At 43.7% G+C, this 23,137-nt stretch overlaps 32 non-coding genes across 32 annotated transcripts; 19 read left to right on the top strand and 13 right to left on the bottom strand.

The window, feature by feature from the left end:
- Nucleotides 1-509: 509 nt before the first annotated feature.
- On the top strand, nucleotides 510-581 carry trnaw-cca (transfer RNA tryptophan (anticodon CCA)). The gene has a single exon. It is a non-coding gene; the product is annotated as a tRNA-Trp (tRNA).
- Nucleotides 582-1,624: 1,043 nt separating this feature from the next.
- trnak-uuu (transfer RNA lysine (anticodon UUU)) lies at nucleotides 1,625-1,697 on the bottom strand. Its single transcript has one exon. It is a non-coding gene; the product is annotated as a tRNA-Lys (tRNA).
- A 1,264-nt stretch (nucleotides 1,698-2,961) lies between these two features.
- On the bottom strand, nucleotides 2,962-3,034 carry trnak-uuu (transfer RNA lysine (anticodon UUU)). Its single transcript has one exon. It is a non-coding gene; the product is annotated as a tRNA-Lys (tRNA).
- A 595-nt stretch (nucleotides 3,035-3,629) lies between these two features.
- On the bottom strand, nucleotides 3,630-3,702 carry trnak-uuu (transfer RNA lysine (anticodon UUU)). The gene has a single exon. It is a non-coding gene; the product is annotated as a tRNA-Lys (tRNA).
- A 148-nt stretch (nucleotides 3,703-3,850) lies between these two features.
- On the top strand, nucleotides 3,851-3,922 carry trnaw-cca (transfer RNA tryptophan (anticodon CCA)). The gene has a single exon. It is a non-coding gene; the product is annotated as a tRNA-Trp (tRNA).
- A 1,264-nt stretch (nucleotides 3,923-5,186) lies between these two features.
- On the top strand, nucleotides 5,187-5,258 carry trnaw-cca (transfer RNA tryptophan (anticodon CCA)). Its single transcript has one exon. It is a non-coding gene; the product is annotated as a tRNA-Trp (tRNA).
- Nucleotides 5,259-5,854: 596 nt separating this feature from the next.
- trnaw-cca (transfer RNA tryptophan (anticodon CCA)) lies at nucleotides 5,855-5,926 on the top strand. Its single transcript has one exon. It is a non-coding gene; the product is annotated as a tRNA-Trp (tRNA).
- A 2,379-nt stretch (nucleotides 5,927-8,305) lies between these two features.
- trnak-uuu (transfer RNA lysine (anticodon UUU)) lies at nucleotides 8,306-8,378 on the bottom strand. The gene has a single exon. It is a non-coding gene; the product is annotated as a tRNA-Lys (tRNA).
- A 148-nt stretch (nucleotides 8,379-8,526) lies between these two features.
- trnaw-cca (transfer RNA tryptophan (anticodon CCA)) lies at nucleotides 8,527-8,598 on the top strand. The gene has a single exon. It is a non-coding gene; the product is annotated as a tRNA-Trp (tRNA).
- A 1,264-nt stretch (nucleotides 8,599-9,862) lies between these two features.
- trnaw-cca (transfer RNA tryptophan (anticodon CCA)) lies at nucleotides 9,863-9,934 on the top strand. The gene has a single exon. It is a non-coding gene; the product is annotated as a tRNA-Trp (tRNA).
- Nucleotides 9,935-10,530: 596 nt separating this feature from the next.
- trnaw-cca (transfer RNA tryptophan (anticodon CCA)) lies at nucleotides 10,531-10,602 on the top strand. Its single transcript has one exon. It is a non-coding gene; the product is annotated as a tRNA-Trp (tRNA).
- A 596-nt stretch (nucleotides 10,603-11,198) lies between these two features.
- Nucleotides 11,199-11,270, top strand: trnaw-cca (transfer RNA tryptophan (anticodon CCA)). Its single transcript has one exon. It is a non-coding gene; the product is annotated as a tRNA-Trp (tRNA).
- Nucleotides 11,271-12,534: 1,264 nt separating this feature from the next.
- Nucleotides 12,535-12,606, top strand: trnaw-cca (transfer RNA tryptophan (anticodon CCA)). The gene has a single exon. It is a non-coding gene; the product is annotated as a tRNA-Trp (tRNA).
- Nucleotides 12,607-13,202: 596 nt separating this feature from the next.
- trnaw-cca (transfer RNA tryptophan (anticodon CCA)) lies at nucleotides 13,203-13,274 on the top strand. The gene has a single exon. It is a non-coding gene; the product is annotated as a tRNA-Trp (tRNA).
- Nucleotides 13,275-13,870: 596 nt separating this feature from the next.
- On the top strand, nucleotides 13,871-13,942 carry trnaw-cca (transfer RNA tryptophan (anticodon CCA)). The gene has a single exon. It is a non-coding gene; the product is annotated as a tRNA-Trp (tRNA).
- A 1,264-nt stretch (nucleotides 13,943-15,206) lies between these two features.
- On the top strand, nucleotides 15,207-15,278 carry trnaw-cca (transfer RNA tryptophan (anticodon CCA)). The gene has a single exon. It is a non-coding gene; the product is annotated as a tRNA-Trp (tRNA).
- Nucleotides 15,279-15,874: 596 nt separating this feature from the next.
- Nucleotides 15,875-15,946, top strand: trnaw-cca (transfer RNA tryptophan (anticodon CCA)). The gene has a single exon. It is a non-coding gene; the product is annotated as a tRNA-Trp (tRNA).
- A 375-nt stretch (nucleotides 15,947-16,321) lies between these two features.
- trnak-uuu (transfer RNA lysine (anticodon UUU)) lies at nucleotides 16,322-16,394 on the bottom strand. The gene has a single exon. It is a non-coding gene; the product is annotated as a tRNA-Lys (tRNA).
- A 595-nt stretch (nucleotides 16,395-16,989) lies between these two features.
- On the bottom strand, nucleotides 16,990-17,062 carry trnak-uuu (transfer RNA lysine (anticodon UUU)). The gene has a single exon. It is a non-coding gene; the product is annotated as a tRNA-Lys (tRNA).
- Nucleotides 17,063-17,210: 148 nt separating this feature from the next.
- Nucleotides 17,211-17,282, top strand: trnaw-cca (transfer RNA tryptophan (anticodon CCA)). Its single transcript has one exon. It is a non-coding gene; the product is annotated as a tRNA-Trp (tRNA).
- Nucleotides 17,283-17,657: 375 nt separating this feature from the next.
- Nucleotides 17,658-17,730, bottom strand: trnak-uuu (transfer RNA lysine (anticodon UUU)). The gene has a single exon. It is a non-coding gene; the product is annotated as a tRNA-Lys (tRNA).
- A 595-nt stretch (nucleotides 17,731-18,325) lies between these two features.
- Nucleotides 18,326-18,398, bottom strand: trnak-uuu (transfer RNA lysine (anticodon UUU)). Its single transcript has one exon. It is a non-coding gene; the product is annotated as a tRNA-Lys (tRNA).
- Nucleotides 18,399-18,548: 150 nt separating this feature from the next.
- On the top strand, nucleotides 18,549-18,620 carry trnaw-cca (transfer RNA tryptophan (anticodon CCA)). The gene has a single exon. It is a non-coding gene; the product is annotated as a tRNA-Trp (tRNA).
- A 596-nt stretch (nucleotides 18,621-19,216) lies between these two features.
- Nucleotides 19,217-19,288, top strand: trnaw-cca (transfer RNA tryptophan (anticodon CCA)). The gene has a single exon. It is a non-coding gene; the product is annotated as a tRNA-Trp (tRNA).
- Nucleotides 19,289-19,663: 375 nt separating this feature from the next.
- Nucleotides 19,664-19,736, bottom strand: trnak-uuu (transfer RNA lysine (anticodon UUU)). The gene has a single exon. It is a non-coding gene; the product is annotated as a tRNA-Lys (tRNA).
- A 148-nt stretch (nucleotides 19,737-19,884) lies between these two features.
- On the top strand, nucleotides 19,885-19,956 carry trnaw-cca (transfer RNA tryptophan (anticodon CCA)). Its single transcript has one exon. It is a non-coding gene; the product is annotated as a tRNA-Trp (tRNA).
- A 375-nt stretch (nucleotides 19,957-20,331) lies between these two features.
- On the bottom strand, nucleotides 20,332-20,404 carry trnak-uuu (transfer RNA lysine (anticodon UUU)). The gene has a single exon. It is a non-coding gene; the product is annotated as a tRNA-Lys (tRNA).
- A 595-nt stretch (nucleotides 20,405-20,999) lies between these two features.
- On the bottom strand, nucleotides 21,000-21,072 carry trnak-uuu (transfer RNA lysine (anticodon UUU)). Its single transcript has one exon. It is a non-coding gene; the product is annotated as a tRNA-Lys (tRNA).
- A 149-nt stretch (nucleotides 21,073-21,221) lies between these two features.
- On the top strand, nucleotides 21,222-21,293 carry trnaw-cca (transfer RNA tryptophan (anticodon CCA)). The gene has a single exon. It is a non-coding gene; the product is annotated as a tRNA-Trp (tRNA).
- A 596-nt stretch (nucleotides 21,294-21,889) lies between these two features.
- On the top strand, nucleotides 21,890-21,961 carry trnaw-cca (transfer RNA tryptophan (anticodon CCA)). Its single transcript has one exon. It is a non-coding gene; the product is annotated as a tRNA-Trp (tRNA).
- A 375-nt stretch (nucleotides 21,962-22,336) lies between these two features.
- Nucleotides 22,337-22,409, bottom strand: trnak-uuu (transfer RNA lysine (anticodon UUU)). Its single transcript has one exon. It is a non-coding gene; the product is annotated as a tRNA-Lys (tRNA).
- Nucleotides 22,410-23,004: 595 nt separating this feature from the next.
- On the bottom strand, nucleotides 23,005-23,077 carry trnak-uuu (transfer RNA lysine (anticodon UUU)). Its single transcript has one exon. It is a non-coding gene; the product is annotated as a tRNA-Lys (tRNA).
- Nucleotides 23,078-23,137: the final 60 nt, after the last annotated feature.

Raw genomic sequence — 23,137 nt, 5'->3', positions numbered from 1 at the left:
GCTAAACAACGACCAATCCGATGATGCTTTAGATGACAGTCGTCTCTCACAAAAGCATGGCACACTGCAAATTCCTATATCAGATGATGCTATGTGATTGACAGACATAAATCAGTCTTCAAACAGGGAGTTTAAAACTGGAGGTTCAGATTAAAAATCCTAAAGTTTTCAGACTAAGCTGTTTTGGCTATGGGATTGTATTGTTCACACGTGAACATGTCATGGAAAGTGACAGAAATTACAATTATAGAAAGACTTGCTTCTGAAGGAAGGTGAATATTAAAAGGACGCCTGACCAGGGACTTGAACCCTGGACCCTCAGATTAAACGTCTGATGCTCTACCGACTGAGCTATCCGGGCTCTGCATGTAGCTGTTTTCATACACCTAACCTGCCGGGCAGATGCATGTCAGATCGTACATTTCCCCAGAGACACAGGCCTTCATTCCAATTGATACAGTCAACGAAATCTGAACTAGGCATCCCGCAAATAGATGACTTTATTCCAAGACCTCGTGGCGCAACGGTAGCGCGTCTGACTCCAGATCAGAAGGTTGCGTGTTCAAATCACGTCGTGGTCAGAATTTTGATGTGTGCAATCGCTGCCTTTACACAGCGAAGTCAATGAATCAGCACAAGTACCAATGTGGCTTTACAGTTCAAATGTTGCTAAACAACGACCAATCCGATGATGCTTTAGATGACAGTCGTCTCTCACAAAAGCATGGCACACTGCAAATTCCTATATCAGATGATGCTGTGTGATTGACAGACTTAAATCAGTCTTCAAACAGGGAGTTTAAACCTGGAGGTTCAGATTAAAAATCCTAAAGTTTTCAGACTAAGCTGTTTTGGCTATGGGATTGTATTGTCCACACGTGAATATGTCATGGAAAGTGACAGAAATTGCAATTATAGAAAGACTTGCTTCTGAAGGAAGGTGAATATTAAAAGGACGCCTGAACAGGGACTTAAACCCTGGACCCTCAGATTAAAAGTCTGATGCTGTACCGACTGAGCTATCCGGGCTCTGCATGTACCTGTTTTCATACACCTAACCTGCCGGGCAGATGCATGTCAGATCGTACATTTCCCCAGAGACACAGGCCTTCATTCCAATTGATACAGTCAACGAAATCTGAACTAGGCATCCCCCCCATAGATGAGATTCTTCCGAGACCTCGTGGCGCAACGGTAGCGCGTCTGACTCCAGATCAGAAGGTTGCGTGTTCAAATCACGTCTTGGTCAGAATTTTGATGTGTGTAATCGCTGCCTTTGCACAGCGAAGTCAATGAATCAGCACAAGTACCAATGTGGCTTTACAGTTCAAATGTTGCTAAACAACGACCAATCCGATGATCCTTTAGATGACAGTCCTCTCTCACAAAAGCATGGCACACTGCAAATTCCTATATCAGATGATGCTATGTGACTGACAGACTTAAATCAGTCTTCAAACAGGGAGTTTAAACCTGGAGGTTCAGATTAAAAATACTAAAGTTTTCAGATTAAGCTGTTTTGGCTATGGGATTGAATTGTCCACACGTGAACATGTCATGGAAAGTGACAGAAATTGCAATTATAGAAAGACTTGCTTCTGAAGGAAGGTGAATATTAAAAGTACGCCTGAACAGGGACTTGAACCCTGGACCCTCAGATTAAAAGTCTGATGCTCTACCGACTGAGCTATCCGGGCTCTGCATGTAACTGTTTTCATACACCTAACATGCCGGGCAGATGCATGTCAGATCGTACATTTCCCCAGAGACACAGGCCTTCATTCCAATTGATACAGTCAACGAAATCTGAACTAGGCATCCCCCCCCATTGATGATTTTCTTCCAAGACCTCGTGGCGCAACGGTAGCGCGTCTGACTCCAGATCAGAAGGTTGCGTGTTCAAGTCATGTCGTGGTCAGAATTTTGATGTGTGCAATCGCTGCCTTTACACAGCGAAGTCAATGAATCAGCACAAGTACCAATGTGGCTTTACAGTTCAAATGTTGCTAAACAACGACCAATCCGATGATGCTTTAGATGACAGTCGTCTCTCACAAAAGCATGGCACACTGCAAATTCCTATATCAGATGATGCTGTGTGATTGACAGACTTAAATCAGTCTTCAAACAGGGAGTTTAAACCTGGAGGTTCAGATTAAAAATCCTAAAGTTTTCAGACTAAGCTGTTTTGGCTATGGGATTGTATTGTCCACACGTGAATATGTCATGGAAAGTGACAGAAATTGCAATTATAGAAAGACTTGCTTCTGAAGGAAGGTGAATATTAAAAGGACGCCTGAACAGGGACTTAAACCCTGGACCCTCAGATTAAAAGTCTGATGCTGTACCGACTGAGCTATCCGGGCTCTGCATGTACCTGTTTTCATACACCTAACCTGCCGGGCAGATGCATGTCAGATCGTACATTTCCCCAGAGACACAGGCCTTCATTCCAATTGATACAGTCAACGAAATCTGAACTAGGCATCCCCCCCATAGGTGAGATTCTTCCGAGACCTCGTGGCGCAACGGTAGCGCGTCTGACTCCAGATCAGAAGGTTGCGTGTTCAAGTCACGTCTTGGTCAGAATTTTGATGTGTGTAATCGCTGCCTTTACACAGCGAAGTCAATGAATCAGCACAAGTACCAATGTGGCTTTACAGTTCAAATGTTGCTAAACAACGACCAATCCGATGATGCTTTAGATGACAGTCGTCTCTCACAAAAGCATGGCACACTGCAAATTCCTATATCAGATGATGCTATGTGACTGACAGACTTAAATCAGTCTTCAAACAGGGAGTTTAAACCTGGAGGTTCAGATTAAAAATCCTAAAGTTTTCAGACTAAGCTGTTTTGGCTATGGGATTGAATTGTCCACACGTGAACATGTCATGGAAAGTGACAGAAATTGCAATTATAGAAAGACTTGCTTCTGAAGGAAGGTGAATATTAAAAGTACGCCTGAACAGGGACTTGAACCCTGGACCCTCAGATTAAAAGTCTGATGCTCTACCGACTGAGCTATCCGGGCTCTGCATGTAACTGTTTTCATACACCTAACCTGCCGGGCAGATGCATGTCAGATCGTACATTTCCCCAGAGACACAGGCCTTCATTCCAATTGATACAGTCAACGAAATCTGAACTAGGCATCCCCCCCATAGATTACTTTCTTCCAAGACCTCGTGGCGCAACGGTAGCGCGTCTGACTCCAGATCAGAAGGTTGCGTGTTCAAATCACGTCTTGGTCAGAATTTTGATGTGTGTAATCGCTGCCTTTACACAGCGAAGTCAATGAATCAGCACAAGTACCAATGTGGCTTTACAGTTCAAATGTTGCTAAACAACGACCAATCCGATGATGCTTTAGATGACAGTCGTCTCTCACAAAAGCATGGCACACTGCAAATTCCTATATCAGATGATGCTATGTGACTGACAGACTTAAATCAGTCTTCAAACAGGGAGTTTAAACCTGGAGGTTCAGATTAAAAATCCTAAAGTTTTCAGACTAAGCTGTTTTGGCTATGGGATTGAATTGTCCACACGTGAACATGTCATGGAAAGTGACCGAAATTGCAATTATAGAAAGACTTGCTTCTGAAGGAAGGTGAATATTAAAAGTACGCCTGAACAGGGACTTGAACCCTGGACCCTCAGATTAAAAGTCTGATGCTCTACCGACTGAGCTATCCGGGCTCTGCATGTAACTGTTTTCATACACCTAACCTGCCGGGCAGATGCATGTCAGATCGTACATTTCCCCAGAGACACAGGCCTTCATTCCAATTGATACAGTCAACGAAATCTGAACTAGGCATCCCCCCCATAGATTACTTTCTTCCAAGACCTCGTGGCGCAACGGTAGCGCGTCTGACTCCAGATCAGAAGGTTGCGTGTTCAAATCACGTCGTGGTCAGAATTTTGATGTGTGCAATCGCTGCCTTTACACAGCGAAGTCAATGAATCAGCACAAGTACCAATGTGGCTTTACAGTTCAAATGTTGCTAAACAACGACCAATCCGATGATGCTTTAGATGACAGTCGTCTCTCACAAAAGCATGGCACACTGCAAATTCCTATATCAGATGATGCTATGTGATTGACAGACTTAAATCAGTCTTCAAACAGGGAGTTTAAACCTGGAGGTTCAGATTAAAAATCCTAAAGTTTTCAGACTAAGCTGTTTTGGCTATGGGATTGTATTGTCCACACGTGAACATGTCATGGAAAGTGACAGAAATTGCAATCATAGAAAGACTTGCTTCTGAAGGAAGGTGAATATTAAAAGGACGCCTAAACAGGGACTTGAACCCTGGACCCTCAGATTTAAAGTCTGATGCTCTACCGACTGAGCTATCCGGGCTCTGCATGTAACTGTTTTCGTACACCTAACCAGCCGGGCAGATGCATGTCAGATCGTACATTTCCCCAGAGACACAGGCCTTCATTCCAATTGATACAGTCAACGTAATCTGAACTAGGCATCCCCCCCATAGATGAGATTCTTCCAAGACCTTGTGGCGCAACGGTAGCGCGTCTGACTCCAGATCAGAAAGTTTCGTGTTCAAATCACGTCGTGGTCAGAATTTTCATGTGTGCAATCGCTGCCTTTACACAGCGAAGTCAATGAATCAGCACAAGTACCAATGTGGCTTTACAGTTCAAATGTTGCTAAACAACGACCAATCCGATGATGCTTTAGATGACAGTCGTCTCTCACAAAAGCATGGCACACTGCAAATTCCTATATCAGATGATGCTATGTGACTGACAGACTTAAATCAGTCTTCAAACAGGGAGTTTAAACCTGGAGGTTCAGATTAAAAATCCTAAAGTTTTCAGACTAAGCTGTTTTGGCTATGGGATTGAATTGTCCACACGTGAACATGTCATGGAAAGTGACAGAAATTGCAATTATAGAAAGACTTGCTTCTGAAGGAAGGTGAATATTAAAAGTACGCCTGAACAGGGACTTGAACCCTGGAACCTCAGATTAAAAGTCTGATGCTCTACCGACTAAGCTATCCGGGCTCTGCATGTAACTGTTTTCATACACCTAACCTGCCGGGCAGATGCATGTCAGATCGTACATTTCCCCAGAGACACAGGCCTTCAATCCAATTGATACAGTCAACGAAATCTGAACTAGGCATCCCCCCCATAGATTACTTTCTTCCAAGACCTCGTGGCGCAACGGTAGCGCGTCTGACTCCAGATCAGAAGGTTGCGTGTTCAAATCACGTCGTGGTCAGAATTTTGATGTGTGCAATCGCTGCCTTTACACAGCGAAGTCAATGAATCAGCACAAGTACCAATGTGGCTTTACAGTTCAAATGTTGCTAAACAACGACCAATCCGATGATGCTTTAGATGACAGTCGTCTCTCACAAAAGCATGGCACACTGCAAATTCCTATATCAGATGATGCTATGTGATTGACAGACATAAATCAGTCTTCAAACAGGGAGTTTAAAACTGGAGGTTCAGATTAAAAATCCTAAAGTTTTCAGACTAAGCTGTTTTGGCTATGGGATTGTATATTTCACACGTGAACATGTCATGGAAAGTGACAGAAATTGCAATTATAGAAAGACTTGCTTCTGAAGGAAGGTGAATATTAAAAGGACGCCTGAACAGGGACTTGAACCCTGGACTCTCAGATTAAAAATCTGATGCTCTACCGAATGAGCTATCCGGGCTCTGCATATAAATGTTTTCATACACCTAACCTGCCGGGCAGATGCATGTCAGATCGTACATTTCCCCAGAGACACAGGCCTTCATTCCAATTGATACAGTCAACGAAATCTGAACTAGGCATCCCCCCCAAAGATGACTTTCTTCCAAGACCTCGTGGCGCAACGGTAGCGCGTCTGACTCCAGATCAGAAGGTTGCGTGTTCAAATCACGTCGTGGTCAGAAGTTTGATGTGTGCAATCGCTGCCTTTACACAGCGAAGTCAATGAATCAGCACAAGTACCAATGTGGCTTTATAGTTCAAATGTTGCTAAACAACGACCAATCCGATGATGCTTTAGATGACAGTCGTCTCTCACAAAAGCATGGCACACTGCAAATTCCTATATCAGATGATGCTATGTGATTGACAAACATAAATCAGTCTTCAAACAGGGAGTTTAATACTGGAGGTTCAGATTAAAAATCCTAAAGTTTTCAGACTAAGCTGTTTTGGCTATGGGATTGTATTGTTCACACGTGAACATGTCATGGAAAGTGACAGAAATTGCAATTATAGAAAGACTTGCTTCTGAAGGAAGGTGAATATTAAAAGGACGCCTGAACAGGGACTTGAACCCTGGACTCTCAGATTAAAAATCTGATGCTCTACCGAATGAGCTATCCGGGCTCTGCATATAACTGTTTTCATACACCTAACCTGCCGGGCAGATGCATGTCAGATCGTACATTTCCCCAGAGACACAGGCCTTCATTCCAATTGATACAGTCAACGAAATCTGAACTAGGCATCCCCCCCATAGATGAGATTCTTCCAAGACCTTCTGGCGCAACGGTAGCGCGTCTGACTCCAGATCAGAAGGTTGCGTGTTCAAATCACGTCGTGGTCTGAATTTTGATGTGTGCAATCGCTGCCTTTACACAGCGAAGTCAATGAATCAGCACAAGTACCAATGTGGCTTTACAGTTCAAATGTTGCTAAACAACGACCAATCCGATGATGCTTTAGATGACAGTCGTCTCTCACAAAAGCATGGCACACTGCAAATTCCTATATCAGATGATGCTATGTGATTGACAGACATAAATCAGTCTTCAAACAGGGAGTTTAAAACTGGAGGTTCAGATTAAAAATCCTAAAGTTTTCAGACTAAGCTGTTTTGGCTATGGGATTGTATTGTTCACACGTGAACATGTCATGGAAAGTGACAGAAATTGCAATTATAGAAAGACTTGCTTCTGAAGGATGGTGAATATTAAAAGGACGCCTGAACAGGGACTTGAACCCTGGACCCTCAGATTAAACGTCTGATGCTCTACCGACTGAGCTATCCGGGCTCTGCATGTAACTGTTTTCATACACCTAACCTGCCGGGCAGATGCATGTCAGATCGTACATTTCCCCAGAGACACAGGCCTTCATTCCAATTGATACAGTCAACGAAATCTGAACTAGGCATCCCCCCCATAGATGAGATTCTTCCAAGACCTTGTGGCGCAACGGTAGCGCGTCTGACTCCAGATCAGAAAGTTTCGTGTTCAAATCACGTCGTGGTCAGAATTTTCATGTGTGCAATCGCTGCCTTTACACAGCGAAGTCAATGAATCAGCACAAGAACCAATGTGGCTTTACAGTTCAAATGTTGCTAAACAACGACCAATCCGATGATGCTTTAGATGACAGTCGTCTCTCACAAAAGCATGGCACACTGCAAATTCCTATATCAGATGATGCTATGTGATTGACAGACATAAATCAGTCTTCAAACAGGGAGTTTAAAACTGGAGGTTCAGATTAAAAATCCTAAAGTTTTCAGACTAAGCTGTTTTGGCTATGGGATTGTATTGTTCACACGTGAACATGTCATGGAATGTGACAGAAATTGCAATTATAGAAAGACTTGCTTCTGAAGGAAGGTGAATATTAAAAGGACGCCTGACCAGGGACTTGAACCCTGGACCCTCAGATTAAACGTCTGATGCTCTACCGACTGAGCTATCCGGGCTCTGCATGTAACTGTTTTCATACACCTAACCTGCCGGGTAGATGCATGTCAGATCGTACATTTCCCCAGAGACACAGGCCTTCATTCCAATTGATACAGTCAACGAAATCTGAACTAGGCATCCCCCCCATAGATGAGATTCTTCCAAGACCTTGTGGCGCAACGGTAGCGCGTCTGACTCCAGATCAGAAGGTTGCGTGTTCAAATCACGTCGTGGGCAGAGTTTTGATGTGTGCAATCTCTGCCTTTACACAGCGAAGTCAATGAATCAGCACAAGTACCAAAGTGGCTTTACAGTTCAAATGTTGCTAAACAACGACCAATCCGAGGATGCTTTAGATGACAGTCGTCTCTCACAAAAGCATGGCACACTGCAAATTCCTATATCAGATGATGCTATGTGATTGACAGACTTAAATCAGTCTTCAAACAGGGAGTTTAAACCTGGAGGTTCAGATTAAAAATCCTAAAGTTTTCAGACTAAGCTGTTTTGGCTATGGGATTGTATTGTCCACACGTGAACATGTCATGGAAAGTGACAGAAATTGCAATTATAGAAAGACTTGCTTCTGAAGGAAGGTGAATATTAAAAGGACACCTGAACAGGGACTTGAACCCTGGACCCTCAGATTAAAAGTCTGATGCTCTACCGACTGAGCTATCCGGGCTCTGCATGTAACTGTTTTCATACACCTAACCTGCCGGGCAGATGCATGTCAGATCGTACATTTCCCCAGAGACACAGGCCTTCATTCCAATTGATACAGTCAACGAAATCTGAACTAGGCATCCCCCCCACAGATGAATTTCTTCAAAGACCTCGTGGCGCAACGGTAGCGTGTCTGACTCCAGATCAGAAGGTTGCGTGTTCAAATCACGTCGTGGTCAGAATTTTGATGTGTGCAATCGCTGCCTTTACACAGCGAAGTCAATGAATCAGCACAAGTACCAATGTGGCTTTATAGTTCAAATGTTGCTAAACAACGACCAATCCGATGATGCTTTAGATGACAGTCGTCTCTCACAAAAGCATGGCACACTGCAAATTCCTATATCAGATGATGCTATGTGATTGACAGACATAAATCAGTCTTCAAACAGGGAGTTTAAAACTGGAGGTTCAGATTAAAAATCCAAAAGTTTTCAGACTAAACTGTTTTGGCTATGGGATTGTATATTTCACACGTGAACATGTCATGGAATGTGACAGAAATTGCAATTATAGAAAGACTTGCTTCTGAAGGAAGGTGAATATTAAAAGGACGCCTGACCAGGGACTTGAACCCTGGACCCTCAGATTAAACGTCTGATGCTCTACCGACTGAGCTATCCGGGCTCTGCATGTAACTGTTTTCATACACCTAACCTGCCGGGTAGATGCATGTCAGATCGTACATTTCCCCAGAGACACAGGCCTTCATTCCAATTGATACAGTCAACGAAATCTGAACTAGGCATCCCCCCCATAGATGAGATTCTTCCAAGACCTCGTGGCGCAACGGTAGCGTGTCTGACACCAGATCAGAAGGTTGCGTGTTCAAATCACGTCGTGGTCAGAATTTTGATGTGTGCAATCGCTGCCTTTACACAGCGAAGTCAATGAATCAGCACAAGTACCAATGTGGCTTTACAGTTCAAATGTTGCTAAACAACGACCAATCCGATGATGCTTTAGATGACAGTCGTCTCTCACAAAAGCATGGCACACTGCAAATTCCTATATCAGATGATGCTGTGTGATTGACAGACTTAAATCAGTCTTCAAACAGGGAGTTTAAACCTGGAGGTTCAGATTAAAAATCCTAAAGTTTTCAGACTAAGCTGTTTTGGCTATGGGATTGTATTGTCCACACGTGAACATGTCATGGAAAGTGACAGAAATTGCAATTATAGAAAGACTTGCTTCTGAAGGAAGGTGAATATTAAAAGGACGCCTGAACAGGGACTTAAACCCTGGACCCTCAGATTAAAAGTCTGATGCTGTACCGACTGAGCTATCCGGGCTCTGCATGTACCTGTTTTCATACACCTAACCTGCCGGGCAGATGCATGTCAGATCGTACATTTCCCCAGAGACACAGGCCTTCATTCCAATTGATACAGTCAACGAAATCTGAACTAGGCATCCCCCCCATAGATGAGTTTCTTCCAAGACCTCGTGGCGCAACGGTAGCGCGTCTGACTCCAGATCAGAAGGTTGCGTGTTCAAATCACGTCGTGGTCAGAATTTTGATGTGTGTAATCGCTGCCTTTACACAGCGAAGTCAATGAATCAGCACAAGTACCAATGTGGCTTTACAGTTCAAATGTTGCTAAACAACGACCAATCCGATGATGCTTTAGATGACAGTCGTCTCTCACAAAAGCATGGCACACTGCAAATTCCTATATCAGATGATGCTGTGTGATTGACAGACTTAAATCAGTCTTCAAACAGGGAGTTTAAACCTGGAGGTTCAGATTAAAAATCCTAAAGTTTTCAGACTAAGCTGTTTTGGCTATGGGATTGTATTGTCCACACGTGAACATGTCATGGAAAGTGACAGAAATTGCAATTATAGAAAGACTTGCTTCTGAAGGAAGGTGAATATTAAAAGGACGCCTGAACAGGGACTTAAACCCTGGACCCTCAGATTAAAAGTCTGATGCTGTACCGACTGAGCTATCCGGGCTCTGCATGTACCTGTTTTCATACACCTAACCTGCCGGGCAGATGCATGTCAGATCGTACATTTCCCCAGAGACACAGGCCTTCATTCCAATTGATACAGTCAACGAAATCTGAACTAGGCATCCCCCCCACAGATGACTTTCTTCAAAGACCTCGTGGCGCAACGGTAGCGTGTCTGACTCCAGATCAGAAGGTTGCGTGTTCAAATCACGTCGTGGTCAGAATTTTGATGTGTGCAATCGCTGCCTTTACACAGCGAAGTCAATGAATCAGCACAAGTACCAATGTGGCTTTATAGTTCAAATGTTGCTAAACAACGACCAATCCGATGATGCTTTAGATGACAGTCGTCTCTCACAAAAGCATGGCACACTGCAAATTCCTATATCAGATGATGCTATGTGATTGACAGACATAAATCAGTCTTCAAACAGGGAGTTTAAAACTGGAGGTTCAGATTAAAAATCCAAAAGTTTTCAGACTAAGCTGTTTTGGCTATGGGATTGTATATTTCACACGTGAACATGTCATGGAATGTGACAGAAATTGCAATTATAGAAAGACTTGCTTCTGAAGGAAGGTGAATATTAAAAGGACGCCTGACCAGGGACTTGAACCCTGGACCCTCAGATTAAACGTCTGATGCTCTACCGACTGAGCTATCCGGGCTCTGCATGTAACTGTTTTCATACACCTAACCTGCCGGGTAGATGCATGTCAGATCGTACATTTCCCCAGAGACACAGGCCTTCATTCCAATTGATACAGTCAACGAAATCTGAACTAGGCATCCCCCCCATAGATGAGATTCTTCCAAGACCTTGTGGCGCAACGGTAGCGCGTCTGACTCCAGATCAGAAGGTTGCGTGTTCAAATCACGTCGTGGTCTGAATTTTGATGTGTGCAATCGCTGCCTTTACACAGCGAAGTCAATGAATCAGCACAAGTACCAATGTGGCTTTACAGTTCAAATGTTGCTAAACAACGACCAATCCCATGATGCTTTAGATGACAGTCGTCTCTCACAAAAGCATGGCACACTGCAAATTCCTATATCAGATGATGCTTTGTGATTGACAGACATAAATCACTCTTCAAACAGGGAGTTTAAAACTGGAGGTTCAGATTAAAAATCCTAAAGTTTTCAGACTAAGCTGTTTTGGCTATGGGATTGTATTGTTCACACGTGAACATGTCATGGAAAGTGACAGAAATTGCAATTATAGAAAGACTTGCTTCTGAAGGATGGTGAATATTAAAAGGACGCCTGAACAGGGACTTGAACCCTGGACCCTCAGATTAAACGTCTGATGCTCTACCGACTGAGCTATCCGGGCTCTGCATGTAAATGTTTTCATACACCTAACCTGCCGGGCAGATGCATGTCAGATCGTACATTTCCCCAGAGACACAGGCCTTCATTCCAATTGATACAGTCAACGAAATCTGAACTAGGCATCCCCCCCATAGATGAGATTCTTCCAAGACCTCGTGGCGCAACGGTAGCGTGTCTGACACCAGATCAGAAGGTTGCGTGTTCAAATCACGTCGTGGTCAGAATTTTGATGTGTGCAATCGCTGCCTTTACACAGCGAAGTCAATGAATCAGCACAAGTACCAATGTGGCTTTACAGTTCAAATGTTGCTAAACAACGACCAATCCGATGATGCTTTAGATGACAGTCGTCTCTCACAAAAGCATGGCACACTGCAAATTCCTATATCAGATGATGCTGTGTGATTGACAGACTTAAATCAGTCTTCAAACAGGGAGTTTAAACCTGGAGGTTCAGATTAAAAATCCTAAAGTTTTCAGACTAAGCTGTTTTGGCTATGGGATTGTATTGTCCACACGTGAACATGTCATGGAAAGTGACAGAAATTGCAATTATAGAAAGACTTGCTTCTGAAGGAAGGTGAATATTAAAAGGACGCCTGAACAGGGACTTAAACCCTGGACCCTCAGATTAAAAGTCTGATGCTGTACCGACTGAGCTATCCGGGCTCTGCATGTACCTGTTTTCATACACCTAACCTGCCGGGCAGATGCATGTCAGATCGTACATTTCCCCAGAGACACAGGCCTTCATTCCAATTGATACAGTCAACGAAATCTGAACTAGGCATCCCCCCCATAGATGAGTTTCTTCCAAGACCTCGTGGCGCAACGGTAGCGCGTCTGACTCCAGATCAGAAGGTTGCGTGTTCAAATCACGTCGTGGTCAGAATTTTGATGTGTGTAATCGCTGCCTTTACACAGCGAAGTCAATGAATCAGCACAAGTACCAATGTGGCTTTACAGTTCAAATGTTGCTAAACAACGACCAATCCGATGATGCTTTAGATGACAGTCGTCTCTCACAAAAGCATGGCACACTGCAAATTCCTATATCAGATGATGCTGTGTGATTGACAGACTTAAATCAGTCTTCAAACAGGGAGTTTAAACCTGGAGGTTCAGATTAAAAATCCTAAAGTTTTCAGACTAAGCTGTTTTGGCTATGGGATTGTATTGTCCACACGTGAACATGTCATGGAAAGTGACAGAAATTGCAATTATAGAAAGACTTGCTTCTGAAGGAAGGTGAATATTAAAAGGACGCCTGAACAGGGACTTAAACCCTGGACCCTCAGATTAAAAGTCTGATGCTGTACCGACTGAGCTATCCGGGCTCTGCATGTACCTGTTTTCATACACCTAACCTGCCGGGCAGATGCATGTCAGATCGTACATTTCCCCAGAGACACAGGCCTTCATTCCAATTGATACAGTCAACGAAATCTGAACTAGGCATCCCCCCCACAGATGACTTTCTTCAAAGACCTCGTGGCGCAACGGTAGCGTGTCTGACTCCAGATCAGAAGGTTGCGTGTTCAAATCACGTCGTGGTCAGAATTTTGATGTGTGCAATCGCTGCCTTTACACAGCGAAGTCAATGAATCAGCACAAGTACCAATGTGGCTTTATAGTTCAAATGTTGCTAAACAACGACCAATCCGATGATGCTTTAGATGACAGTCGTCTCTCACAAAAGCATGGCACACTGCAAATTCCTATATCAGATGATGCTATGTGATTGACAGACATAAATCAGTCTTCAAACAGGGAGTTTAAAACTGGAGGTTCAGATTAAAAATCCAAAAGTTTTCAGACTAAGCTGTTTTGGCTATGGGATTGTATATTTCACACGTGAACATGTCATGGAATGTGACAGAAATTGCAATTATAGAAAGACTTGCTTCTGAAGGAAGGTGAATATTAAAAGGACGCCTGACCAGGGACTTGAACCCTGGACCCTCAGATTAAACGTCTGATGCTCTACCGACTGAGCTATCCGGGCTCTGCATGTAACTGTTTTCATACACCTAACCTGCCGGGTAGATGCATGTCAGATCGTACATTTCCCCAGAGACACAGGCCTTCATTCCAATTGATACAGTCAACGAAATCTGAACTAGGCATCCCCCCCATAGATGAGATTCTTCCAAGACCTTGTGGCGCAACGGTAGCGCGTCTGACTCCAGATCAGAAGGTTGCGTGTTCAAATCACGTCGTGGTCTGAATTTTGATGTGTGCAATCGCTGCCTTTACACAGCGAAGTCAATGAATCAGCACAAGTACCAATGTGGCTTTACAGTTCAAATGTTGCTAAACAACGACCAATCCGATGATGCTTTAGATGACAGTCGTCTCTCACAAAAGCATGGCACACTGCAAATTCCTATATCAGATGATGCTTTGTGATTGACAGACATAAATCACTCTTCAAACAGGGAGTTTAAAACTGGAGGTTCAGATTAAAAATCCTAAAGTTTTCAGACTAAGCTGTTTTGGCTATGGGATTGTATTGTTCACACGTGAACATGTCATGGAAAGTGACAGAAATTGCAATTATAGAAAGACTTGCTTCTGAAGGATGGTGAATATTAAAAGGACGCCTGAACAGGGACTTGAACCCTGGACCCTCAGATTAAACGTCTGATGCTCTACCGACTGAGCTATCCGGGCTCTGCATGTAAATGTTTTCATACACCTAACCTGCCGGGCAGATGCATGTCAGATCGTACATTTCCCCAGAGACACAGGCCTTCATTCCAATTGATACAGTCAACGAAATCTGAACTAGGCATCCCCCCCATAGATGAGATTCTTCCAAGACCTCGTGGCGCAACGGTAGCGTGTCTGACACCAGATCAGAAGGTTGCGTGTTCAAATCACGTCGTGGTCAGAATTTTGATGTGTGCAATCGCTGCCTTTACACAGCGAAGTCAATGAATCAGCACAAGTACCAATGTGGCTTTACAGTTCAAATGTTGCTAAACAACGACCAATCCGATGATGCTTTAGATGACAGTCGTCTCTCACAAAAGCATGGCACACTGCAAATTCCTATATCAGATGATGCTGTGTGATTGACAGACTTAAATCAGTCTTCAAACAGGGAGTTTAAACCTGGAGGTTCAGATTAAAAATCCTAAAGTTTTCAGACTAAGCTGTTTTGGCTATGGGATTGTATTGTCCACACGTGAACATGTCATGGAAAGTGACAGAAATTGCAATTATAGAAAGACTTGCTTCTGAAGGAAGGTGAATATTAAAAGGACGCCTGAACAGGGACTTAAACCCTGGACCCTCAGATTAAAAGTCTGATGCTGTACCGACTGAGCTATCCGGGCTCTGCATGTACCTGTTTTCATACACCTAACCTGCCGGGCAGATGCATGTCAGATCGTACATTTCCCCAGAGACACAGGCCTTCATTCCAATTGATACAGTCAACGAAATCTGAACTAGGCATCCCCCCCATAGATGAGTTTCTTCCAAGACCTCGTGGCGCAACGGTAGCGCGTCTGACTCCAGATCAGAAGGTTGCGTGTTCAAATCACGTCGTGGTCAGAATTTTGATGTGTGTAATCGCTGCCTTTACACAGCGAAGTCAATGAATCAGCACAAGTACCAATGTGGCTTTACAGTTCAAATGTTGCTAAACAACGACCAATCCGATGATGCTTTAGATGACAGTCGTCTCTCACAAAAGCATGGCACACTGCAAATTCCTATATCAGATGATGCTGTGTGATTGACAGACTTAAATCAGTCTTCAAACAGGGAGTTTAAACCTGGAGGTTCAGATTAAAAATCCTAAAGTTTTCAGACTAAGCTGTTTTGGCTATGGGATTGTATTGTCCACACGTGAACATGTCATGGAAAGTGACAGAAATTGCAATTATAGAAAGACTTGCTTCTGAAGGAAGGTGAATATTAAAAGGACGCCTGAACAGGGACTTAAACCCTGGACCCTCGGATTAAAAGTCTGATGCTGTACCGACTGAGCTATCCGGGCTCTGCATGTACCTGTTTTCATACACCTAACCTGCCGGGCAGATGCATGTCAGATCGTACATTTCCCCAGAGACACAGGCCTTCATTCCAATTGATACAGTCAACGAAATCTGAACTAGGCATCCCCCCCATAGATGACTTTCTTCCAAGACCTCGTGGCGCAACGGTAGCGCGTCTGACTCCAGATCAGAAGGTTGCGTGTTCAAATCACGTCGTGGTCAGAATTTTGATGTGTGTAATCGCTGCCTTTACACAGCGAAGTCAATGAATCAGCACAAGTACCAATGTGGCTTTACAGTTCAAATGTTGCTAAACAACGACCAATCCGATGATGCTTTAGATGACAGTCGTCTCTCACAAAAGCATGGCACACTGCAAATTCCTATATCAGATGATGCTATGTGACTGACAGACTTAAATCAGTCTTCAAACAGGGAGTTTAAACCTGGAGGTTCAGATTAAAAATCCTAAAGTTTTCAGACTAAGCTGTTTTGGCTATGGGATTGAATTGTCCACACGTGAACATGTCATGGAAAGTGACAGAAATTGCAATTATAGAAAGACTTGCTTCTGAAGGAAGGTGAATATTAAAAGTACGCCTGAACAGGGACTTGAACCCTGGACCCTCTGATTAAAAGTCTGATGCTCTACCGACTGAGCTATCCGGGCTCTGCATGTAACTGTTTTCATACACCTAACCTGCCGGGCAGATGCATGTCAGATCGTACATTTCCCCAGAGACACAGGCCTTCATTCCAATTGATACAGTCAACGAAATCTGAACTAGGCATCCCCCCCATAGATTACTTTCTTCCAAGACCTCGTGGCGCAACTGTAGCACGTCTGACTCCAGATCAGAAGGTTGCGTGTTCAAATCACGTCGTGGTCAGAATTTTGATGTGTGCAATCGCTGCCTTTACACAGCGAAGTCAATGAATCAGCACAAGTACCAATGTGGCTTTACAGTTCAAATGTTGCTAAACAACGACCAATCCGATGATGCTTTAGATGACAGTCGTCTCTCACAAAAGCATGGCACACTGCAAATTCCTATATCAGATGATGCTGTGTGATTGACAGACTTAAATCAGTCTTCAAACAGGGAGGTTAAACCTGGAGGTTCAGATTAAAAATCCTAAAGTTTTCAGACTAAGCTGTTTTGGCTATGGGATTGTATTGTCCACACGTGAACATGTCATGGAAAGTGACAGAAATTGCAATTATAGAAAGACTTGCTTCTGAAGGAAGGTGAATATTAAAAGGACGCCTGAACAGGGACTTAAACCCTGGACCCTCAGATTAAAAGTCTGATGCTCTACCGACTGAGCTATCCGGGCTCTGCATGTACCTGTTTTCATACACCTAACCTGCCGGGCAGATGCATGTCAGATCGTACATTTCCCCAGAGACACAGGCCTTCATTCCAATTGATACAGTCAACGAAATCTGAACTAGGCATCCCCCCCATAGATGAGTTTCTTCCAAGACCTCGTGGCGCAACGGTAGCGCGTCTGACTCCAGATCAGAAGGTTGCGTGTTCAAATCACGTCGTGGTCAGAATTTTGATGTGTGTAATCGCTGCCTTTACACAGCGAAGTCAATGAATCAGCACAAGTACCAATGTGGCTTTACAGTTCAAATGTTGCTAAACAACGACCAATCCGATGATGCTTTAGATGACAGTCGTCTCTCACAAAAGCATGGCACACTGCAAATTCCTATATCAGATGATGCTATGTGACTGACAGACTTAAATCAGTCTTCAAACAGGGAGTTTAAACCTGGAGGTTCAGATTAAAAATACTAAAGTTTTCAGACTAAGCTGTTTTGGCTATGGGATTGAATTGTCCACACGTGAACATGTCATGGAAAGTGACAGAAATTGCAATTATAGAAAGACTTGCTTCTGAAGGAAGGTGAATATTAAAAGTACGCCTGAACAGGGACTTGAACCCTGGACCCTCTGATTAAAAGTCTGATGCTCTACCGACTGAGCTATCCGGGCTCTGCATGTAACTGTTTTCATACACCTAACCTGCCGGGCAGATGCATGTCAGATCGTACATTTCCCCAGAGACACAGGCCTTCATTCCAATTGATACAGTCAACGAAATCTGAACTAGGCATCCCCCCCATAGATTACTTTCTTCCAAGACCTCGTGGCGCAACTGTAGCACGTCTGACTCCAGATCAGAAGGTTGCGTGTTCAAATCACGTCGTGGTCAGAATTTTGATGTGTGCAATCGCTGCCTTTACACAGCGAAGTCAATGAATCAGCACAAGTACCAATGTGGCTTTACAGTTCAAATGTTGCTAAACAACGACCAATCCGATGATGCTTTAGATGACAGTCGTCTCTCACAAAAGCATGGCACACTGCAAATTCCTATATCAGATGATGCTGTGTGATTGACAGACTTAAATCAGTCTTCAAACAGGGAGGTTAAACCTGGAGGTTCAGATTAAAAATCCTAAAGTTTTCAGACTAAGCTGTTTTGGCTATGGGATTGTATTGTCCACACGTGAACATGTCATGGAAAGTGACAGAAATTGCAATTATAGAAAGACTTGCTTCTGAAGGAAGGTGAATATTAAAAGGACGCCTGAACAGGGACTTGAACCCTGGACCCTCAGATTAAAAGTCTGATGCTCTACCGACTGAGCTATCCGGGCTCTGCATGTAACTGTTTTCATACACCTAACCTGCCGGGCAGATGCATGTCAGATCGTACATTTCCCCAGAGACACAGGCCTTCATTCCAATTGATACAGTCAACGAAATCTGAACTAGGCATCCTCCCCTCATTGATGATTTTCTTCCAAGACCTCGTGGCGCAACGGTAGCGCGTCTGACTCCAGATCAGAAGGTTGCGTGTTCAAATCACGTCGTGGTCAGAATTTTGATGTGTGCAATTGCTGCCTTTACACAGCGAAGTCAATGAATCAGCACAAGTACCAATGTGGCTTTACAGTTCAAATGTTGCTAAACAACGACCAATCCGATGATGCTTTAGATGACAGTCGTCTCTCACAAAAGCATGGCACACTGCAAATTCCTATATCAGATGATGCTGTGTGATTGACAGACTTAAATCAGTCTTCAAACAGGGAGTTTAAACCTGGAGGTTCAGATTAAAAATCCTAAAGTTTTCAGACTAAGCTGTTTTGGCTATGGGATTGTATTGTCCACACGTGAACATGTCATGGAAAGTGACAGAAATTGCAATTATAGAAAGACTTGCTTCTGAAGGAAGGTGAATATTAAAAGGACGCCTGAACAGGGACTTAAACCCTGGACCCTCAGATTAAAAGTCTGATGCTGTACCGACTGAGCTAACCGGGCTCTGCATGTACCTGTTTTCATACACCTAACCTGCCGGGCAGATGCATGTCAGATCGTACATTTCCCCAGAGACACAGGCCTTCATTCCAATTGATACAGTCAACGAAATCTGAACTAGGCATCCCCCCCATAGATGAGTTTCTTCCAAGACCTCGTGGCGCAACGGTAGCGCGTCTGACTCCAGATCAGAAGGTTGCGTGTTCAAATCACGTCGTGGTCAGAATTTTGATGTGTGTAATCGCTGCCTTTACACAGCGAAGTCAATGAATCAGCACAAGTACCAATGTGGCTTTACAGTTCAAATGTTGCTAAACAACGACCAATCCGATGATGCTTTAGATGACAGTCGTCTCTCACAAAAGCATGGCACACTGCAAATTCCTATATCAGATGATGCTGTGTGATTGACAGACTTAAATCAGTCTTCAAACAGGGAGGTTAAACCTGGAGGTTCAGATTAAAAATCCTAAAGTTTTCAGACTAAGCTGTTTTGGCTATGGGATTGTATTGTCCACACGTGAACATGTCATGGAAAGTGACAGAAATTGCAATTATAGAAAGACTTGCTTCTGAAGGAAGGTGAATATTAAAAGGACGCCTGAACAGGGACTTAAACCCTGGACCCTCAGATTAAAAGTCTGATGCTCTACCGACTGAGCTATCCGGGCTCTGCATGTACCTGTTTTCATACACCTAACCTGCCGGGCAGATGCATGTCAGATCGTACATTTCCCCAGAGACACAGGCCTTCATTCCAATTGATACAGTCAACGAAATCTGAACTAGGCATCCCCCCCATAGATGAGTTTCTTCCAAGACCTCGTGGCGCAACGGTAGCGCGTCTGACTCCAGATCAGAAGGTTGCGTGTTCAAATCACGTCGTGGTCAGAATTTTGATGTGTGTAATCGCTGCCTTTACACAGCGAAGTCAATGAATCAGCACAAGTACCAATGTGGCTTTACAGTTCAAATGTTGCTAAACAACGACCAATCCGATGATGCTTTAGATGACAGTCGTCTCTCACAAAAGCATGGCACACTGCAAATTCCTATATCAGATGATGCTATGTGACTGACAGACTTAAATCAGTCTTCAAACAGGGAGTTTAAACCTGGAGGTTCAGATTAAAAATACTAAAGTTTTCAGACTAAGCTGTTTTGGCTATGGGATTGAATTGTCCACACGTGAACATGTCATGGAAAGTGACAGAAATTGCAATTATAGAAAGACTTGCTTCTGAAGGAAGGTGAATATTAAAAGTACGCCTGAACAGGGACTTGAACCCTGGACCCTCTGATTAAAAGTCTGATGCTCTACCGACTGAGCTATCCGGGCTCTGCATGTAACTGTTTTCATACACCTAACCTGCCGGGCAGATGCATGTCAGATCGTACATTTCCCCAGAGACACAGGCCTTCATTCCAATTGATACAGTCAACGAAATCTGAACTAGGCATCCCCCCCATAGATTACTTTCTTCCAAGACCTCGTGGCGCAACTGTAGCACGTCTGACTCCAGATCAGAAGGTTGCGTGTTCAAATCACGTCGTGGTCAGAATTTTGATGTGTGCAATCGCTGCCTTTACACAGCGAAGTCAATGAATCAGCACAAGTACCAATGTGGCTTTACAGTTCAAATGTTGCTAAACAACGACCAATCCGATGATGCTTTAGATGACAGTCGTCTCTCACAAAAGCATGGCACACTGCAAATTCCTATATCAGATGATGCTGTGTGATTGACAGACTTAAATCAGTCTTCAAACAGGGAGGTTAAACCTGGAGGTTCAGATTAAAAATCCTAAAGTTTTCAGACTAAGCTGTTTTGGCTATGGGATTGTATTGTCCACACGTGAACATGTCATGGAAAGTGACAGAAATTGCAATTATAGAAAGACTTGCTTCTGAAGGAAGGTGAATATTAAAAGGACGCCTGAACAGGGACTTGAACCCTGGACCCTCAGATTAAAAGTCTGATGCTCTACCGACTGAGCTATCCGGGCTCTGCATGTAACTGTTTTCATACACCTAACCTGCCGGGCAGATGCATGTCAGATCGTACATTTCCCCAGAGACACAGGCCTTCATTCCAATTGATACAGTCAACGAAATCTGAACTAGGCATCCCCCCCCATTGATGATTTTCTTCCAAGACCTCGTGGCGCAACGGTAGCGCGTCTGACTCCAGATCAGAAGGTTGCGTGTTCAAATCACGTCGTGGTCAGAATTTTGATGTGTGCAATTGCTGCCTTTACACAGCGAAGTCAATGAATCAGCACAAGTACCAATGTGGCTTTACAGTTCAAATGTTGCTAAACAACGACCAATCCGATGATGCTTTAGATGACAGTCGTCTCTCACAAAAGCATGGCACACTGCAAATTCCTATATCAGATGATGCTGTGTGATTGACAGACTTAAATCAGTCTTCAAACAGGGAGTTTAAACCTGGAGGTTCAGATTAAAAATCCTAAAGTTTTCAGACTAAGCTGTTTTGGCTATGGGATTGTATTGTCCACACGTGAACATGTCATGGAAAGTGACAGAAATTGCAATTATAGAAAGACTTGCTTCTGAAGGAAGGTGAATATTAAAAGGACGCCTGAACAGGGACTTAAACCCTGGACCCTCAGATTAAAAGTCTGATGCTGTACCGACTGAGCTATCCGGGCTCTGCATGTACCTGTTTTCATACACCTAACCTGCCGGGCAGATGCATGTCAGATCGTACATTTCCCCAGAGACACAGGCCTTCATTCCAATTGATACAGTCAACGAAATCTGAACTAGGCATCCCCCCCATAGATGAGTTTCTTCCAAGACCTCGTGGCGCAACGGTAGCGCGTCTGACTCCAGATCAGAAGGTTGCGTGTTCAAATCACGTCGTGGTCAGAATTTTGATGTGTGTAATCGCTGCCTTTACACAGCGAAGTCAATGAATCAGCACAAGTACCAATGTGGCTTTACAGTTCAAATGTTGCTAAACAACGACCAATCCGATGATGCTTTAGATGACAGTCGTCTCTCACAAAAGCATGGCACACTGCAAATTCCTATATCAGATGATGCTATGTGACTGACAGACTTAAATCAGTCTTCAGACAGGGAGTTTAAACCTGGAGGTTCAGATTAAAAATCCTAAAGTTTTCAGACTAAGCTGTTTTGGCTATGGGATTGAATTGTCCACACGTGAACATGTCATGGAAAGTGACAGAAATTGCAATTATAGAAAGACTTGCTTCTGAAGGAAGGTGAATATTAAAAGTACGCCTGAACAGGGACTTGAACCCTGGACCCTCTGATTAAAAGTCTGATGCTCTACCGACTGAGCTATCCGGGCTCTGCATGTAACTGTTTTCATACACCTAACCTGCCGGGCAGATGCATGTCAGATCGTACATTTCCCCAGAGACACAGGCCTTCATTCCAATTGATACAGTCAACGAAATCTGAACTAGGCATCCCCCCCATAGATTACTTTCTTCCAAGACCTCGTGGCGCAACTGTAGCACGTCTGACTCCAGATCAGAAGGTTGCGTGTTCAAATCACGTCGTGGTCAGAATTTTGATGTGTGCAATCGCTGCCTTTACACAGCGAAGTCAATGAATCAGCACAAGTACCAATGTGGCTTTACAGTTCAAATGTTGCTAAACAACGACCAATCCGATGATGCTTTAGATGACAGTCGTCTCTCACAAAAGCATGGCACACTGCAAATTCCTATATCAGATGATGCTATGTGATTGACAGACTTAAATCAGTCTTCAAACAGGGAGTTTAAACCTGGAGGTTCAGATTAAAAATCCTAAAGTTTTCAGACTAAGCTGTTTTGGCTATGGGATTGAATTGTCCACACGTGAACATGTCATGGAAAGTGACAGAAATTGCAATTATAGAAAGACTTGCTTCTGAAGGAAGGTGAATATTAAAAGTACGCCTGAACAGGGACTTGAACCCTGGACCCTCAGATTAAAAGTCTGATGCTCTACCGACTGAGCTATCCGGGCTCTGCATGTAACTGTTTTCATACACCTAACCTGCCGGGCAGATGCATGTCAGATCGTACA

Source organism: Salvelinus fontinalis, chromosome 3 (genome assembly GCF_029448725.1).
Source record: "Salvelinus fontinalis isolate EN_2023a chromosome 3, ASM2944872v1, whole genome shotgun sequence".
Lineage (NCBI taxonomy): Eukaryota > Metazoa > Chordata > Actinopteri > Salmoniformes > Salmonidae > Salvelinus > Salvelinus fontinalis.
The sequence above is the reverse complement of the archived record's forward strand: the minus strand, read 5'-3'. Positions and strand labels throughout refer to the sequence as shown.